This window comes from Nycticebus coucang, chromosome 8 (genome assembly GCF_027406575.1).
Source record: "Nycticebus coucang isolate mNycCou1 chromosome 8, mNycCou1.pri, whole genome shotgun sequence".
NCBI classification, from domain to species: domain Eukaryota; kingdom Metazoa; phylum Chordata; class Mammalia; order Primates; family Lorisidae; genus Nycticebus; species Nycticebus coucang.
In genome coordinates, this window is record NC_069787.1 from 127494044 (window position 1) to 127514193 (window position 20150).

Here is a 20150-nt window from a genome sequence, read left to right on the forward strand (position 1 = left end):
CCCAACACCCTAGTCTGATCACTATGTATGTATACATGTATCAAAGTACCACGTGTACCCCCAAATATGTATATTATATATCAACATGAATGTTTGAAAGGTAAAATAATACTTTAAATTTCTGTAGGAAATATAAGAAATTTAACAGCATTTACTTATGGATCAGTATTAGGGGCTAAGAAGAGAAAAAATACTCTCTATTCCCAATTCCTTTCTGAACGAGGCACACATCTGGGGAAAGAAGTCAAAATAATGCTACTTGTCCACAGAATTCAGAGTTCATGGCTTCATCATGGAAAAAGGTACATGGTATTCAGAAATAGCACAGATGAACGATCGAAAACACACATCGAAGTCCTCTCACCAGCAGTGCTGTCTGCCACCCTACCACAGCTTTGCTTCCCTCGATAAAGAACCAGGGATGGCCAGGCACAGTGGCACACGCCTGCGATCTTAGCACTCTCAGAGGCCAAGGCAGGTAGACTGCTTGAGCTCACAAGTTCAAGACCAGTCTAAGCAAGAGTGAGACTCCATCTCTACTAAAAACAGAAAAACCAGCTGGGTGTTGCGGCAAGCGCCTGTAGTCACCACTACTCCGGAGGCGGAGGCAAGAGGATTGCTCAAGTCCAAGAGTTGGAGGTTGCTGTGACGTACAATGATGCCCTAGCACTCAACCCTGGCAAACAGAGTGAGATGCTGTCTCAGAAATAAAAAAAAAGGAACTGGAAACTAAAAAAGGGAAATATAATTTCTAGGAGACATCCTGCTGGTATCCTGTCCCTTCAGTTCTCTGGCTAAACACACCTTCACAGAAGGTAGGCGGCCACCACTGCCCACTCACTCCTCCTCCTCCTCCAGCCTCCAGCCCCTCAAAACTCAAGACGCACCAAGGAGCTGAAACACACTGAAGTACGGCTCACTTTCTGTTACCAGGAAATCTGCTCACATCTTGGGTTTTTTTTTAAAAAACCAAAGTAAGATGTGACAGACAGAGGAGCACTGACATGGATCACTCCTTATAGGAAAAACGACTCCAAGGGATTAAATATGCAAATAAGGGAGAAAAGGGAACCTGCAAAAACACTAAAATACGGATTAACATTTTAATATCTTCAAGTGGGGAAGATTCCACTGTAAGAAACAACTCACGGGCTGGGCGTGGTGGCTCACACCTGTAATCCTAGCACTCTGGCAAGCCCAGGCCGGAGGACTGCTTGAGCTCAGGAGTCCCAGACCGGCCTGAGCAAGACTGAGACCATCTCTACTTAAAAATTAACAGGCATTGTGTGGATGCCTGTAGTCCCAGCTACTCAGGAGGCTGAGGCAGGAGGGTTGCTTCAAACTCACTGAACCCAAGAATTTGAGGTTACTGTAAGGGGCACCCGAGCCTGGGGCAACAGAGTAAGCCTATGTTAAAAACAAACAAAAAAAAACACACAAAAACAACCTGGAAACCACAAAGGAAATTTTGAACAAATGAAAAATTTTTAAAATTCCTGAATAAGGTCGAAAAGCTCAAAAGAATTTTATTTTTTATTTTAAAGCACAGACTTGGAAGATAACAAACAAACCATAGGAAAAAAAATCCCTGAAACATTTATGACAAAGAATTTAAAAGCACAATAAGAATAAAGTCTTATAGATTAAAAAAAAAAAAAAAGATGAGCACTAACAGAGACTAAATAGCCAAAAAAGCAATTCTCAAAAGAATAAAAATGATCACTAAATAAAATGCTCAATGCTCAAAGCCACATGCAGAGATACTCTCACAAAATTTTCAAAGTGGCAAATTAAAAAAAAAAAAAACGGATACTACACAGAATGTATAAGAGGAAATAGGCACTCTCGTGCACTTTCTGGGAGGAAATTTAAAAAACATTCATCGAAATTTTAAATGTGCAATCTATTTTGATCAAACAATACCAATGCTAGAAATTTATTCTAAAAAACAGAATCCTGGGCCAGGCATGGTGGCTCATGCCTGTCATCCTAGCATGCTGGGAGGCTGAGGCTGGAAGATCGCTTGAGCCCAGGAGTTGGAGGTTGCTGTGAGCTAGGCTGATGCCACGGCACTCTCGCCTGGGCCACAGAGTGAGACTTTTGTCTTAGACACAAAACACAAAACACAACACTCACCTTCACCCAGAACTCTGTATTATTTATAATAAGAAAAATTTGGGCGGTGCCTGTGGCTCAGTCGGTAAGGCGCTGGCCCCATATACTGAGGGTGGCGGGTTCAAACCCGGCCCCGGCCGAACTGCAACCAAAAAATAGCCTGGCGTTGTGGCGGGCGCCTGTAGTCCCAGCTGCTCGGGAGGCTGAGGCAAGAGAATCGCTTAAGCCCAGGAGTTGTAGGTTGCTGTGAGCTGTGTGAGGCCACGGCATTCTACCGAGGGCCATAAAGTGAGACTCTATCTCTACCAAAAAAAAAAAAAAAAGAAAAAGAAAAATTTGATTTGAGTGTCTTATCAATAGGTACTCATTTAAGCAAAATTATGATACATCCTGACAATAGTACATCTTTATTCATCACATATGCTTACCTATATTTTCTTGATATACTACTACTACTAAAAGTGTAAAAGGCAGTTGCAAAACTGCCTGTGTGATAGGATTCCTTTGGAAACACAAGAAGGAAAGTGCCTATAAATACATGCGGCCACATACGAGAAGTCAGATGTCCAGAATGGTGTGTTCTCCTGTGCCGATCATTTACATCCCGGGTGTTTTCCAGAAGAATTGTCTCTTACCTTCTTTTTCTTTCTATATCATTTGTATTTTCCACATTATTCATGGATTGCCTGGGTAAATAAACCTGGAACGCTGGATTTTTCACTTGCATGATTCGAAGTTCCACTGAATAGCAGTGACCCTACGCTAGAGGTGAAGACCCTGTATTTCATCTTATCCTAGCTTCCCCCCCAAAGTGGCACCATGGGCAATTCATGACATTTCTATTAGCTATTATTCTCTATTATCTCAGTAAATATTTCAAAACAATAGGAATGATTTGAAAAATCCACTCGAAATACAGGAACACTAATGTAAATCAAACACAACTTAATACTAGCTTCTAATCGCATGCTCACCCAGACTCACAAACACACACAGGTCTAACAGTTCCAGAAGTATTTACAAAAAATTTTATTCCACTCCCCCAATAACCTGTATAGTAGGCAAGCTGGTTTTATTGTATACATACATTTTATGGATGAATTTTAGAGAATTCAGTGAAATGAAAGTAAAATAAAGACACTGTCAAACAGACCACTGGCTCTTGCTGAAAGAAGCACCAAAGGATGTATTTTAATATGAAGAAAAATGAACTTGGGGGAAGAAATGAAGTACAAGAAACAGAGATAAGCAGGATTATTACAAGACAGTGAAAACAAATAAACATAGGCAATAAAAGAGAGAAAGAGAGGATGGTGCCTGTGGCTCAGTGAGTAGGGCGCCGGCCCCATATGCCGAGAATGGCGGGTTCAAACCCAGCCCCAGCCAAACTGCAACAAAAAATAGCTGGGCGTTGTGGCGGGCGCCTGTAGTCCCAGCTGCTCGGGAGGCTGAGGCAAGAGGATGGCGTAAGCCCAAGAGCTAGAGGTTGCTGTGAGCCGTGTGTCATCATGGCACTCTACCCGAGGGCGGTACAGTGAGACTCTGTCTCTACAAAAAAAAAAAAAAGAGAGAGAGAGAAAGAGAAAACCAAAAACTATTTTTTTCAAGGAGTAAAAAAATGAAACTGAAAGAGTGGCAAAAAACGACATCGATGGCTGCAAAAAGATGTTTCAGAGGAAAATTAAAACAGGCTAACATGCTCAGCTGGTTTAGGAGGAACAAGAAGACACTGATAAACCTTAACCTTTCAGTAAAATCTCATTTTAGGAATGCACATTAACTTTTAGTTAGAAGGATCATTGCAAACTGACTGTGTAAGAATAAGAAACAAAGCAAGTCATCTAGACAGGGTAAGGTTGGGGGGTGGCAGAGTACATGCATACTGCTCTGACAAGAGAGAAAACAGTTCTATCAGCTGGGTGATGGTCTGCGCCTATAGTCCCAGCTACTTGGGAGGCTGAGGTGGGAGGACCACTTGAGCCCAGTACTTCAAGACTGCCTTGGGCATTATAGCAAAAAAAAAAAAAAAAAGAGAGAGAGAGAGAGAGAGAGAAAAAATTCCATCATAACAAAAATTCCACCACTATTCCTCTGTAATCGATCCTTCCCCACACTTCCAGGCAACTGATCATCTATTTTTTTTTCCTCCCTACAGTCCTGTCTTTATCAGAATGTCACATAGGGAATGACACAGTCTGCAGACACACAGTACACGAGATTTTTAAGTCTGGCTTTTTTCTTTAGTATAATGAACAATATACTTAGAAAAAGACAGAATGAAAACAAATGAGCTAAGGAGGTTAAAAAAATAATACCAATGTTATTACAAAAAGAAAAAAAAAAAAAAAAAGAGGGCGGCACCTGTGGCTCAAAGGAGTAGGGCGCTGCCCCCATATGCCAGAGGTGGTGGGTTCAAACCCAGCCCCGGCCAGAAACTGCAAAAAAAAGAAAAAGAAAAATACTAAAGCAGGAAAATAACAAAATTGAAAACAAACCAAAAAGATGATTACTTAAAAAAGAAAAACAACTAACCATTAGGAATAAAAAGAGAAGTTCCTTAACCTGTTGAAGAAACTAGTAATCATAATAATGGAATTTTAGAAACATCGAAGAAACTAGTAATCATAATAATGGAATTTTAGAAACATCAACATCAGAAGAAACACAAGATCGCTACTGTCCCTCCTGCTTAGTTTTATTTTCAAAGTCCTAACTATCCACTAAAATAAGAAAGAAAATAAGACACAAAAATTGTTAGAGAAGAGAAAAAACTGCTATCATTAATTTTCTATAATATAATCATCTGCATAGACAATTGAAGGGGGAGATAATGTATAAGAACTCATTGGGCTCAGGCGGCGCCTGTGGCTCAGTCGGTAAGGCGCCGGCCCCATATACCGAGTGTGGCAGGTTCAAACCCCGCCCCTGCTGAACTGCAACCAAAAAATGGCCGGGTGTTCTGGCGGGCACCTGTACTCCCAGCTACTCGGGAGGCTGAGGCAAGAGAATCGCTTAAGCCCAGGAGTTGGAGGTTGCTGTGAGCTGTGTGATGCCATGGCACTCTACCGAGGGTGATAAAGTGAGACTCTGTCTCTACAAAAAAAAAAAAAAAAGAACTCATTGGGCTCGGCGCCTGTGGCTCAAGCAGCTAAGGTGCCAGCCACACAAACCTGAGCTGGCGGGTTCGAATCCAGCCTGGTTCCACCAAACAACAATGAAGGCTGCAACTAAAAAATAGCCAGGTGTTGCCACGGGCGCCTGTAGTCCCAGCTACTTGAGAGGCGGAGGCAGGTGAATCGCTTGATGCCACCACACTCTACCCAGGGTGACAGCTTGAGACTCTGTCTCAAAAAAAAGAACTAAATGGCTTACCAAGATTCTGTAAAATGTGAATGCACAAATAAGAAATATTAAAAAGCAAACAAAACCCTAAGAGGAAAAAATCCAACAGCAACGAAAATGTGCAGGACCTTGATAGAGAAAACTAAAAACTACGAAACTTTTTTGAATATTAGAAAAAGATATGACCAAAGTGATAATGATAACATGTTCAGGGATCAGGAAACTCAACTGTCAAGGTTCTCCTTCTCCAAATTAGTCAAGAAAATCATATAATTTTTTTTTGAAATAAACTTGATGAACAGAGCCTAAAATTCTCAGAACCATACTGATCCAAGAATAGTCACATCAAGTTTAGAAACAATAAGGTTGGGAGGAGCACCTAAACAAACAGGCTGAACAAGCTGACACATACATGCATGCGGAGACTTGCCAAGTGTCAAAGACAGGGTCACGTGGAGACTTGCCAAGTGTCAAAGACAGGGTCACAAAACAATGAGGAAAGGATTCAGTACATAGGACATGAATAAACATGGAAAAAGTAAAATCATTTTCATATTTATTTCCAAGATAAGATGTCAGGTATATAAAAGAAATTAAAAAAAAAAGCAAAACTAAAACTATGACAGGAAAGCATAGAAGAATGTATTTATTTGTGACCTCTGGGTAGGAAAAGCCTTCACAAGAAGGTGGCAAAAAGCATTATCTCACAAGAGAGGAAAAATACATTGCATCACATTGAAATATAAACTACTATACAGGACAAGACACCATACATAAAAGATGAGCCACAGCTGCAGAGAAGATATTTACAACAAACATCTAGAATCTCCTTACTATATATATATTTTTACTGTATTGTTATAGTTGTATTTGTGATATCAGCAACAATCTGCTGATATCATTTGACATGTTTGTATAAACTCTGTATGAAACAGAAATTAAAAGGAAAATGGGCGACATGTTCGAAGTTCACGGAAGTGGACATCAGAACGAACACGGCCACCAGACACTCCATCTCAGTAGTAATCAGGGAAATGCAAATTAAAATCAGATATCGAATTTTTAGCACATCAGATTGGAGAATATCAAAAAGCTTAATCAGGTACTGGAGTAAACGCTATTTGTCATGCCTTGTGGGTACAAGTACAAAGCCTTACAGCCCCTCTGGCGGGTAAAGTGGCATTTCCTAAAACGGAAAACCAGCCATTCCTCTTCTGTGAATTAACCTAGGAAAACTCTTATAGGTGCGCCACGCAGACTTATACAAGCATTCTGGGGCTATAAATGCAGAAAATTCAAGACAACCTAACTAAATGTGTATCCATAAAATAAATAAAACATGCTATGTCTTCCTGTGGAACCCCCACACAACAGCTATAAGGAATGAACTGGACTTAGTAGTACACAGTACACAGTACATCGACGTGAACAGATCTCAAAAAGAAAATGTTGAGTTAAACTTCCAGTTATAAAATGATACATACGTGTGACATTATTTTAAAACTTTAAAACCACACACAAGAAACCATGAGATTTTATTTTATTTTTTTGAGACACAGTCTCACTCACTCTGTTGCCCCAGGCTAAAGTGCCGTGATGTCACAGCTCACAGCAACACAAACTCCGAGATCCAAGTCATCCTCCTGCCTCAGCCTCCCGAGTAGCTGAGACTGCAGTACCCACCACAGCACTCAGCTAGTTTTTCTATGTTTAGTAGAGACAGGGTCTCGCTGTCGCTTAGGCTGGTCTTGAACTCGTGAGCTCAAGCCATCCACCTGCCTTGTCCTCCCAGAAAGCTTGGATTACAGGGGTTAGCCACCACCAGCATGTCAGCCCATCTTGAGCTTTAGAAGCAGCCTGTGTGTGTGTGTAATTGCTTCTAAATGGGACCCCAGGGAAACACCACACTGAGGAAGGTGGGTGGTCCCACTGACTTGTGATTAAAGGGTGAAAAGCAGACTAGCCACAAATAAAATATTAACAGTTGTTAGTTAAGGGCGATGAACATACAGGTGCTCTGTTATATTAAGAGTTTTTCTCGGGTGGTGCCTGTGGCTCAAGGAGTAGGGTGCCGGTCCCATATGCCAGAGGTGGTGGGTTCAAACCCAGCCCCGGCCAAAAAAACCAAAAAAAAAAAAAAAAAAGAGTTTTTCTCTATATTTTAAATTTATTGACACAAACAGGTAAAAAGCATAATAAAAGGCTTTGGACATCACAGAGACCCACCCTAAATCTTGAGGGTAACATGACTAGCTGTGCGACTGTGGGAAAGTTGCCCAACTTCTCCAAAGTTTCTTCTTTCTTCACATTACCTACTAAATGTTCGTGAGGTTTAACAGAGAGCACGGGATTAGCTAGTCTGCACAGGGCCTGGCCCAAGGCCAAGGTCACTCAGCAGTTTCTGAATGTTCCTAATACAAAGAAATAATACCATCTTCAGCGGGAAGCAGTTTGGAGCTTTCAGCGCCCCTTTTCCCTAACAGCAGTTAGAGCTTCTGTTCGGAGAGTGACGATTGATACAGGATTCCACCACTCAGGGCTACATAGGGAGCCCCCGTTCTCTAGGCCCAGGTGAGCTCAGAGGTCAGACCCCCATTTCCAGGCACAAGCAGACTGCCTTTTCGGGACACACCCTCTGGGCTCTGATAAAATCATGAACAACGCAGCCTGAGATGGTTTTTGGGGGTGGTCCCACTGGGTAGGAGCACACACCCTAATCCCTTCTCAGGGACAAAGACGGTAAAGGACCTGATCACCTGGCCCTAGTGAAGGAGGAACTGCATTCATTCCTTTGTCATTGCACTCACTAACTTTGAAGAGAAGTTTTTCCATCCACCAACTGCTGACCATGTGTAATCCTCTAGACCTAAGACCCCTAGATAAAAGAGCCCACGTGGAGACTCCCAAGAGAGTTCTTCAGCTCTTTCCCCCTTCCAGAAGCTCTGGTGCTTTTCTGTATTCCTTTCTGACTTCTAATAAAAGTCCTATCTTACCACTGGAAAAAAAAAAAAAAAGAAATAATAAATTCGTTTGAGGTGACAGATATTCCAAATTCCTCAATTTGATCACCGCACATCATATGCATGTATAAAATATCACATGTACCCTACGAATATGTACAATTATTATATATCAATAAAAATAATTTTTTTAAATGACACTCAGGCAAGCAAACAAATATAAGGGCTTAATCAAAGTGGTGCCTGTGTTCACAGCACATGTATGTCACAAAAATCAAACTGGCATGATCCTGGAACTTGCTCCTCCTTCCTTCACCGCAGGAGCACAGGCCACTGGTCTGCCTTGGTATGGCTGAGTAGCAGGCTGCATAAACCCCGGCGCTGTTCTAAATCCCACGTTCCAGGGCAGGGACAGACAGAACCCACAGCACTGATGAACAGAAAAAAGATGGGAGGGCTCAGCAGGGAAGAAGGCTATTATTTTATTACTTCTTAAATAATAACGCCACACCTCACTATCCAGAAAGAAACCATAATCTAAAAATAATTTCTGGGCGGTGCTTGTGGCTCAGTGGGTAGGGCGCCAGCCCCATATACTGAGGGTGGTGGGTTCAAACCCAGCCCCGGCCAAACTGCAACCAAAAAATAGATGGGCGTTGTGACGGGCGCCTGTAGTCCCAGCTGCTCGGGAGGCTGAGGCAGGAGAATCACCTAAGCCCAGGAATTGGAGGTTGCTGTGAGTTGTGTGACGCCACAGCTCTCTACTGAGGGCAATAAAGTGAGACTCTGTCTCTACAAAATAATAATAATAATAATAATAATTTCCATTTTATGAAAAATAAATTTGTGATTATATTAACTACACACACATTCACCAAGTAGACTAGAAGTAATTTTCTTTTTTTTTTTTTTTTTATTGTTGGGGATTCATTGAGGGTACAATAAAGACTAGAAGTAATTTTCATTAAACAAACAGTATCTTCTCTATAGACCTAGAACGATGCTGGGGGATCAGCAGGCACCAGAAAATATGTGTTGATTTAGGAATTGATCCAAAACAGCTGAAAGAAAACTTCAAATATCAGAAAAGCTCAAAAAACCTACAGAGGTAAGATAGGTTATCAGCTTCCACATTATTAAGTGCACCAATGCTTTAACCACCAAACGAAACCACCACCCTCGTGGGGGATCCGCCATCTCAGTAACACTAGAGGTTTTTGGCTGCCCTCTTCCCACTGCCCCAGTCCATCTACAGGTGTTTCAGCCTCAAAGATATCCACAGGCCAAAATAATTGGAAATTGTCTAAACACAAACTATTGTTTTTGTTTGCATTTTTTTGTTTTGTTTTTTTGGCCAAGGCGGGTTTAAACCTGCCACCTTCAGTATATGGGGCCAGCACCCTACTCCTTTGAGCCACAGGCACTGCCCCAGACTATTATTTTTTAATGGAGAGTTCCTCAAGAGTTTGAAATATGTTAAGGCCTATTCTCTGAGAAGAGCAAGTAATGTGCAATGTTTCTCAAATTTATCTAACCAAGAAACTCTTCTAATTTTCAGAGCCTTGGGCAGGGCTAGCATTTCACACTTAGGGAAATCTCATCTTAGGAGATCTTTTTATTCACTGAATTGAGAGACCAGTTTGTGTGGATTATTAAAGAAAAATTTAAGTAGTCTGGAGTATATACAAATTGGCTGGATTACTTGAAAAGTTTTCCTCGTGTCATTCATGAAGGCTGAGCATGCAGGGACCCCGCGTCCGCACTCGTCACAACCCTCAGCATGAATGTGTACGTATGTAGAGACATCAAGAAATGGACACGGGGGCCCAAGTACTTCTGAGGGAGGCTCTCTCCCCAAAAAGTGCAAGAAGGTCCCAACAGCACACTGTTCATGACAGTCCCAACGTGGACACAACCCAAATAGTCACTCAGAGTAAAAGACACAGATTTATGTGACCAGATGTCATCCCAAATGAACAAACTGCCACCACGTGTGACATCATAGGGAATCTCCTACCTTCCTGTTGAGAGAAAGAAGCCAGACGTGGAAAGAGCAGATACTACGATTCAATTATACTAAGTCGAAAAGCAGAAAAACCAACCTGTGGGGTTAGAATTCAGGATACAGGTAACCTCTGGGCAGAGGGAGGAGTGGAATTAGGAGGGGCGAGGGGACTTCTTGGGTGTGGGCCATGGGCTTGCTCTTGACCTTGAAGGTGTGCTCCCTCTGATAATTCATCTTACAATTTATGCACTTTTTATGTCATACTTCATTAAAAATGTAAAACAAAAGCTCAGCAACCCAGTCGGTCATTCCACAAATGTGTTACTGTGAGCAATCAGTGTTGGAAGGTGTCTGCGCCTCATGCTGGCCGGCGGCCCAACTGCAGGGAGAGCTCCCAGGCACCAGCTCATACAATTTCATGAGGAGAACCATACCAATTAAAGTGCTTTAAAAACCGTTAGTAGAGGGCCATGTGTGGTGGCTCTCACCTGTAATCCTAGCACTCTGGGAAGCCAAGGTAGGAGGACTGTTTCAGCTCAGGAGTTTGAGACCAGCCTGAGCAACAACCTGTCTGTACTAAAAATAGAAAGAAAAAAAAAAAGGAAGAAAACTAGCCAGGAGTTGTGGTGGGTGCCTGTAGGCCCAACTACTTGGGAGGCTGAAGCAGGAGGATCTCTTGAGCCGAGAGTTTGCAGTTGCTGAGCTATAATGCCAGGGCACTCTACCCAGGGCACAGAGTGAGACTGTCTCAAAAACAAAACAAAGTGAACATTTTTGATGAAGATCTATTAAGTCACTGCCTCCACAGACGTGTACAAGGCCCCATGTCACCTGCTACCCAACCCTTCCTATTAACCCTTCCCGACCCTATTCCAGCTGCAGCAGCTTCCTTTCTGTTCCCACAAGGTCACACACTTTCTCTCCCTTGATTGGTTACTTTCCCTCAAACTAAAAGGCTGATTCTTGGAAACCTGGCTCCCTGCTTGAGGGCTCAGCGGAAGGTCACTTAGAAGAGTGCTCCCCCCACCCCCCATCGTAGCGAGTAGTTTCTCCAGCCTTTATTTCCACCACATCTCTCACTATTCCTTTCTCAGCATTTATCCCTATCCAGATTTTTAAGAAATCTTTTTGTCTATTCCCCTCAAGAGAATGTGAGGCTGCAGAGGAAAAAAATGCAACCATCTTGTTCTTGGCCATCTTGCTGACTGGCACCTGGTAGGCTCTCCGTGTGGGTATTTGAATCCTGTCAAATGGTTTGGTACTGCACTTTTATCCCCTTAGGAAGTATGCCCAGGAAGAAACTGAGTCCAATAGTAAACTCCTGAATTTGTTAGGTTATCCTTACTTTTCTTCAGCTACCTTCTAACAACAAAGGTGTGTCCTAATAAAACACTGATTCTGATCATGTGCATTTTAAACGGTGAAGACAGTAAAAAAAAAAAAAAAAAAAACATAAAACAAATTTCAATCAGATTTTAAACCCAACCATCCTACATTCAGAGCAGCCAAAGGGGGGGTGGGGTGGGGAAGCATGTATTAACTATGATAACTACCGAACTACTGCTGGCTGTGCAGCATTCCAACTTTTCTTTTCCACAAAAGAAACAATACTGCAAAGGGGGTAGAAATCCTAATTGCCTAAGAAAGGCCCAGTGTATATTAAGTTTAATTCCAATCATAACTACAACATTAGTAAAATCCTATTCCTTACAAAGGGCAAAATCCCAAATCAATTCACATCTTAGATGGAAATTGCCCTGGTACTCTCTCAAACTAAACACATTAATTCATAAGCAAAGCAATCTAAAACCCTACCATTCAATTAGACTCCTCAATTAAACGCCTAATTATTTTGCAATCCACCTCAGCTTTGTGTTTGATGAATTCCTCTGATTGTATCAGAAGCCAACACACCCAGCCCAGCGGTGTCCGACCACCACTTCTCTTTTCTCACTTCTTTATTTAACACAGCGGTTCTCACTTGGCTGCATGTTACAATCTCTGAAGAGCTTAAAAACATCAGACTTCAGGCTATACCCCAGACCAAGTAAATCAGAGGGTTTTTTGGGGGGAGGGGGGAAGCTCGGGTGACAACAATGTTGTGCCCTGGCCCCTCGCGACTCACGGAGCAGTGCATAGGGGCTGCCTGGGAACATGTTACAGCTTCAGGACCCACCTCAGATCCCACCTGATGGAAACTTTTTGGTTTTTTTTGAGACAGAATCTCACTCTGTTGCTCTCTGTAGTGCCATAGCTCACAGCCACCTCAACTCTTGGGCTCAAGTGAATCTCTTGCCTTAGTCTCTACAGTAGCTGGGACTACAGGCACCCAATACAACACCAATAGAAAATAGTTTTTCTGTTTTCAATAGAGATGAGGTCTCTCTCTTGCTCAAACTCCTGAGCTCAAGTCCATCCTCCCCTCCCGCCTCAGCTTCCCAGAGTACTGGGATTACAGGTATGTGCTACCACACCCAGCCAACTCTCAAATATTTAGAACAATATGCCAGTATAACTTCAAAAGGCATATAGGAAACCAAAAATAAAAATTAGTGGGAGGGTTCAATATTGACTATTAGAATGGGCTGTTCCTTACCAATGGAGATCTTCAAGTGGCTTTCAGGAGTGTCATAAAGCAATGTCTAAGCTCCCTTCTAATGCCAAGACTCCACGACTTGTTATTTATAATGTTTAAGGTGTTACTAAAATATAGTTATAGAAAGGGTGTCGTTTTCATAATCTTTTAAAAATTGGTCCATCTTTAAGAATGAATTTGAAGTATTCACTAAATTTAAGAAAAAAAACCCACAGTGAGTACCACTCCCTGGTTGCTATGTGGTTGTTAGTGGACTGTGAGCTTAAATGTCCACACTCCATTACCTAATTCTGGGCTTGGACCCTCTGGTGGCTGCAGCAGTACCACCCTGGGAGCACTCTGAGACGTGCGGGAGGATGTCTTTCATTCAAACCCTATTTAAACGGAAGTCTGATGCTTCACTGCTGAGGTAGAAGACACTTTGGTTTTTAAAGACACACTTAAGTAAGCCATAACTATATATTGTTTGCTGAAAAAAAAAAAACCTGCTTTCTTGTAGGTAAAACAATCCTATCTACGGGAATCATTTATAGATTTCTGGGGGTGCGGCATGCAGAATCTTTTATGCATTTCTGGGTTTGGGCTGAGAAAAACCAGGGGCAAGCAAAAGCAGCAGGACTCAAGAAGGAAAATTTAGCTGCAATATTCTTTTGCTTTTGCTATATCTGTACTTGTATTTGATAACAACAAAAAAGCCCTCTTTTTTTAATTAAATAAAAAAAATTTTGAGACAGTCTCACTCTGGGTAGAGTGTCATGGTGTCACAGCTCACAGCAACCTCAAACTCTGGGCTCAAGCCATCTTCTTGTCTCAGCCTCCCAAGTAGCTGGGACTACAGGTGCCTGCCACAACACCCCGCTAGTTTTTCTATTTTTAGTAGAGATGGGAGGTCTCACACTTGCTCAGGCTAATAGTGAACTCCTGAGTTCAGGCAATCCAGTCACCTCTCTGCTTCCCAGACAGGTAGGATTACAGGTGTGTGTACAATCAAAAAAATCTCTCTTGAGAATTTGCAATATCAAGGAAAATTTAACTGCCATTCTTTTTTCTTTTTTGCTTTTACCATGTCTACATTGGTATCCAATAACAACGAAAAATCACTCTTAAGAATCTGCAATACATATCAGGATCTAACGCAAGCTTTAAGGCACAACAGGCTTTGGGGCACTGTAGCAGTCTATAGCACTTATTTCCACAGCAATTTACAAAGCACGTTTCATAACACCACAAAATACTATTACCGAGGCCTGTGCAGCCGGGCAGAGGTAGACCTGGAATCCAAACCCAAGCCCTTCAAGTTCTTTCTGCCAGGGCCCAGCGCCACACACCTAATTCCACAGCCCCTTGAGGGGAGAGGGAGCAAAGAGCACAGCGGAGGCTGGACCTCTAGACTTAGGGCCAGCTAAGAGGGCCACGTGACAGCAGCCAGCTGGAGAGGCAAAGGGACAACCCCATCCAGGGAACGAGGAAAACTGAAGCAGGGCGACTTGTCACACAAGACACCAGCAAGACTGACCTGACAGCTGGGCTTTCTGTATCTGTTTTGCTACAATCAGCTTTACCCCCTGGAGGAAGCTGCTCTAGTAAACGTTTCTTCCCATGATTGCTCTACAATCAGAATATCAGAGATCTCTGCCATTCTGGTCAGTTAAGCTAAGTCACTGTTTACCTTTCCCTTAGTTGTGTCAGGTATTTCATCTGTTTGATATTCTGGACTGTGTTAGAGGCTGGGGCAGCGGTGGGGCAGGAGGCAGACAATCCCTGCCCTCAAGCTGTTGACACTCACTGCAGAGTATGGTGGGAGGCTCACCACTCCAAGCTGCAGGTGAATGTCAAGTGTGTAGCCCACCTGGAGAAGATGGGGCACACCCCTCAGCTCCCATGTTTCCAAACTAGCGATCAGAGCCCATGGCAGGAAGCTGAGTTTCCACCTTCAGAATGTGCTGATGATCAATAAAGGAGCAAATTACACAACTTGTAGCAATACAGAGAAAGGAACTATTTAACACTAAGAGGTAAGAGTGGATTTTTTCCTCTTAGAAAATGGGTAACTCTATTCTTGAAAACCAAGTCTGTAACTAACGCAGCAGCCAAATGCAGTTCCAGATTAGAAACATAGTTTGAGCCTTTGTTGTCATACCACAGAGGTAGGTGGCTGCGGAACTGTGAAATGTCTTAACAGGAGCCGTGCTTCTTTATTCTAACTTTGAAGAGCCTGTTCAAAATGCACAGCTTGGGAGTTCAGCAGAAATCCATGTGCTAGCCTAGGCATGGGCAAACTCCTCCCCCACCTCCAGTAAAAGGACAAGGAGTAAATATTTCTTTGTAGACCATCGGGTCTCTATCTTGGCTACTCCGTTCTGCTTTTGCATAGAAAGTAGAGCCATAGACAATGGCTTCCTAATTTACTACTTGTGTTCAGTGTCAGATACACACGGATGGGGAAACTTAATAATCTACTACCAGCTTTCTGGTTTTTATTCCTTAATTTCTCAAAGCTTTGAGGAGTGCAGGTTATCCCCCCAGCCAAATCTTCCATCCTGCAGCCTCTTGGGGCCCCAGCCTAGAGATGATGCTCTGGGGCTTCATGTGCCCCCCCCATGTTCATGTGCCCCTAAAAACTGTCATACTTCTGGCTCATACCCTCATCTTCCCTTATCCTCTAATTCACAATATGCAAAAGCCCTGATAACAAAAGCAAATCAACCATATACAACTCTTTATTAAAACAATACCATTGTTCATGATCCTAAGAAAGATGTTTGCAGAAGAGCCTGCTGTTGGCCAGGCACGGTGGCTCATGCCTGTAATCCTAGCACTCTGGGAGGCTAAGGCAGGAGGATCCCTTGAGTTCAGGAGTTTGAGACCAACCTGAGCAAGACTGAGACCCCCATCTCTACTAAAAATAGAAAAATTGGCCAGGCAACTCTAGTCCCATCTATTCAGGAGACTGAGTCAGAAGAGTCACTTGAACCCAGGAGTCTGAAGTTGCTGTGAGCTAGGCTGAAGCCATGGCACTCTAGCCTGAGTGACAGAGTAAGACTCTGCCTCAAAAAAAAAAAAAAAAAGGAATATCCCATTTGACCCCCATGTCTGATGCATGAGTCTGTACAGTGTGGCTATCTACCACACAGTGACTAATAATGACCAACACCTGGGAAAGCTGCAGTAGAAAACCTCCTCTGGCCTGGATATTACATAGCTGTGAAAGGCTTTTCCTAAAAGGGGATTTCACCTGCATCATGCAACACAGCTGGAGGTTGCAAATCATCCATCCAAAAAAAGAAACAGAAGTATTCAGTGTAGCATATTCTTAGGGGTAGAGAGAGTTGAGTCTGAACTTGATAAGTTGAATATGACCACCAAATTAAGTTGATATACTTAACTTTGTGTCACAGCATTTTAATAATAATTCAACTTTTTAGAAAATACATATTATCCAAACTGGTTTAGTAGAGCTTAACTCTTGCACTGCAAACCCTTTGGGAAAAGAAATATACACAAGAAACTTTGTAGCCATGTCAGTGATACCAAAAACCTTGTTAACAGGTACTAGTGTGGGCATTTTTTTTTTTTTTTTTTTTGTAGAGACAGAGTCTCACTTTACCGCCTTCGCCTTCGGTAGAGTGCCATGACGTCACAGGACTCACAGCAACCTCTAGCTCTTGGGCTTCCACGATTCTCCTGCCTCAACCTCCCGAGCAGCTGTGACTACAGGCGCCCGCCACAACGCCCGGCTATTTTTTGGTTGCAGTTCAGCTGGGCCTGGGTTTGAACCCCCCACCTCTAGCATACGGGGCTGGGGCCCTACTCCTTTGAGCCACAGGAGCCACCTGCCTTAGGATAATTTTTGAAGTAAAAACAAGATGAACTTACCTGTAGCATTTCAGATGAAATTAAAGCACTAGCTAAAGTCTTTCATTTTCTGTCTTCCATGCTTTAATGAAAACACTCAGATTTGCCGTGAACCACTGAACAGAACAGAGAAAGCAGCTCATTAGTTAACACTGAGCGCCAGGCCACCTACAATCAATGCTCTACAGCTAGAGCTATTATGCATCAACTCTTTTTTAATTTTTGGAAAAGCCTTGAGTCTCTTCATCCTCCTTGCTCCCAAATCATCTCGAGCTCTAATTTGGAATATTGAACACCGTTTTGATAACATTATTTTCAGGGCTGGAGCTACTCAAGGGCTATTGATTTAAATAAACCTTTTAAGGAGGAAAAAAAAAATGTCATAGAATCTCATCTCTTACTCCTAAACAGTCCCCATCTCCAGACTGATGCAAGTTCAGCAACGTGTACTTTTTTTTTATTAAGTCAAATACACGTAGATCTTAAATACATTTATGCATTTGTGGGCTACAATGTGTTGATTTTTTTTTATACAATCTGACGTGGTTACATCAAACCATCAACATAGTTTTCGCCTCATTTACTTGATTATCGTGTGAAGACATTCCGGCATCTGAGCACAATTCTGAGCAACACTCCAGGCGTCCTCAAACTTTTTAAACAGGAGGCCAGTTCACTGTCCCTCAGACGGTGGGAGGGCCGGACTATAGTTTAAAAAAAAAAACTATGAACAAATTCCTATGCACACTGCACATATCTTATTTTGAAGTAAAAAAACAAAACGGGAACAAATACAATTCACACCGCCTCATGTGGCCCGTGGGCCGTAGTTTGAGGACCCCTGACACACTCAGTTCCTTTCCTTTCCTTACGCCTCCTGCAGAAATCTAAAACACAAACTGTTCCCAGTGGAGACTATAAACGCAAATCTCCCTTACCGCGAAAACAGAAGTCAAAAACGAGATGGTTTGGGTTGGTAATTTCCTGACAAAGCAACCACATCCTAAACACAGGCTCTCTGTGCAAAATACACTGACGACAGAGTCATCTCTGTCCTGCAGGCTTCCCCTAAGCCCAGCACTGGAAGAACCGACGCTGGTCACAACCTGCGCTCGCTCAGGGCACCACCTCTCACTACTTGGAAAAGTGAGACCTCGTTGCCCCTTTCAGGTTTCTTTTAAAATGCCCCGCATGCTCCTTAAAGACCTCCTCTTATGAATCCTGTAGCCCAGCCCCTAGAGATTTCCTCCTGTTCTGTACAATCCGCCCACCCGCTCCTGAGGCCCATTCCCTCCCCGCCCCTGCCCGGGAGCAGCCTCCCACATTCGCCCCGCGCCCTCGCCCCGCGCCCAGGGTCTGCGTCGCACCCCGGCCTGTTAGGGACCCACCTATACCGCAACCGTCCCCATCTTCTCCCAGCACGGCGGCTACCGCGGCCGGACCTCTCCCCGAGGCCGAGGCGGGCTGGAGAGACGCTGGCCACCGAGGCCAGCACTGCGCTCCGGGGCGGGGTGGGGCGGGGCGTCCACCCGCCGCGCGGCCTGGCTCGCTCGCGCCCCGCGCTGCCCCGCGTCGCCACGGCCCGCCGGGCCCCGTCCGCGCTCACCGGTGCCAGGTGGCCACTGGACGCCCAGGCCCGAGCCCCAGGCCGCGGCCGCTCACCCCCCGCGGTCCGGAGAGGGCGGCGCCTCCCAGCTCGGTCGCCCAGGTCCCCGCGTCCCCGAGGACCGCGCGTTCCGGGCAGGGCGGCTCAGCGGCCACGCCCGCCACCTCGGCGCGGACTGCGGCCCGGCCAGGCCCCGCCAGGCCCCGCACTCACCTCGCGCGCGCCGCGCCGCCGGCCCCCGCCCCGCGCGCACACGCGGCCCCCGCAGACCGCGCGCCCCTCGCCCGCACGCGCGCCCCGCACCCTCCGCTGCCCGCGGTCACCTGGCGTTCCGCGCGCGGGGCTGTCACGGACGCGCTCGCAGGCGAGTTTGGCAGGGTTAGAGGACTTGCAGCGGTTCTCAACCTGTGGGTCGCGACCCACGGGAACTGTATTAAAGGGCCGCGGCACTCGGAAGGTTGAGAACCACTGACGGGGGAGACTTGGGGCTCGAATTTAGGAGCTGCCTCCCGCCCCCATCTTCCCAAGCTGCGGGGACGCCTGGTCTCCAGGCCACCCCGGGGGAGCTGTCTTGTTAAACTCCGGACAGAGCTGGTTAGGAAAGGAGAAACCTTTGTTCTTGCAGAAGAAATTCACGTTCTTCTTTCACAGCCGGCAGGGGACGAAGGGTGGGGACACGGCAGGGTACCAGGGAGTCGCGCGCTGTCATGACTACCGCTCTAAGCTGTGCTCTGACAGGTGGAGGAATGTCTGCTCCATCCGGAGTCGTCACTACCCAAGTTCCCTGGGGGGTGGGCAGAGCTGGGTGTCGCCGGCTTCTGATCCTACTGGTCTTTGGGGGGAGGTGGCAGAGTTTATGAAAAGTAATCCCCCCATTCCTCTCTCGGTGCCCCTGAAATACTGCTGTCGGACAACCCTGCCTGGTCAGGCTCACACCTATAATCAGTCCTAACACTCTGGGACGCCACGGCAGGAGGATCGCTTGAGCTCAGGAGTTTGAGACCAGCCTGAGCAAGAGCGAGACCCCATCTCTACTAAAAATAGAAAAACTAGCTGGGTGTTGTGGTAGGAGCCTGTAGTCCCAGCTATTCAGGAGGCTGAGCCAAGAGGCTCGTCCAGGAGTTTGACTTTGCTGTGACCTGTGACATTGTGGCATTCTAGCCTGGGGCAACTGAGGGGGAGGGTGGAAAGGAGAGGGTAGAGGGAGGGAGAGAGAAGGAAAGGAAAAAGGAAGTCAAGAAAGAAAACAAAGAGAAAACACGGTTCCCTGTTCTGGTCATTTGGCTTGTCAACAGCTTGGCCCCAACATCCCTACAGGAGAAGTTCAAAGAGCAGTTCAGTGGACACTCACATACTGTCCATCCGTCCAAGATTAAACAACCTATGATGGCTTTCCTTCTCCTAAATACTCAGTCTGCATTTCCTGAGACTAAAGGCATTCCTTTGCACACAATGCCATTATCACACGTAAGAAACAATATTAATTTAAGGATATCACCTAATAGTCCATATTCAAATTTCCCTAATTGTAAAAAAAAAAGTCTTATGTATTGGGTTTGTAGAAAGATGGTCCAATCAAGATTCTCACATGCAAAAAAAAAAAAAAGAAAGAAAAAGAAAGTAAAAGAAACAACAAGATTCTCATATGGTATTTGTTATGTTTGTCTTTTT

At 44.5% G+C, this 20150-nt stretch overlaps 1 protein-coding gene across 10 annotated transcripts in view; it reads right to left on the minus strand.

The window, feature by feature from the left end:
* B3GALNT1 (beta-1,3-N-acetylgalactosaminyltransferase 1 (globoside blood group)) overlaps positions 1-19530 on the minus strand; it is a 33109-nt gene extending 13579 nt beyond the window's left edge. The window contains exons 1-3 of one of the 10 annotated variants that reach the window (XM_053599816.1): positions 19091-19530; positions 16895-16989; positions 14805-14961 (exon numbers count right to left, since the gene is read on the minus strand). The gene's annotated coding sequence lies outside the window, so the exon portion shown is untranslated. The other 9 variants (XM_053599817.1, XM_053599814.1, XM_053599812.1 and 6 more) reach the window with 9 other exon arrangements.
* Positions 19531-20150: the final 620 nt, after the last annotated feature.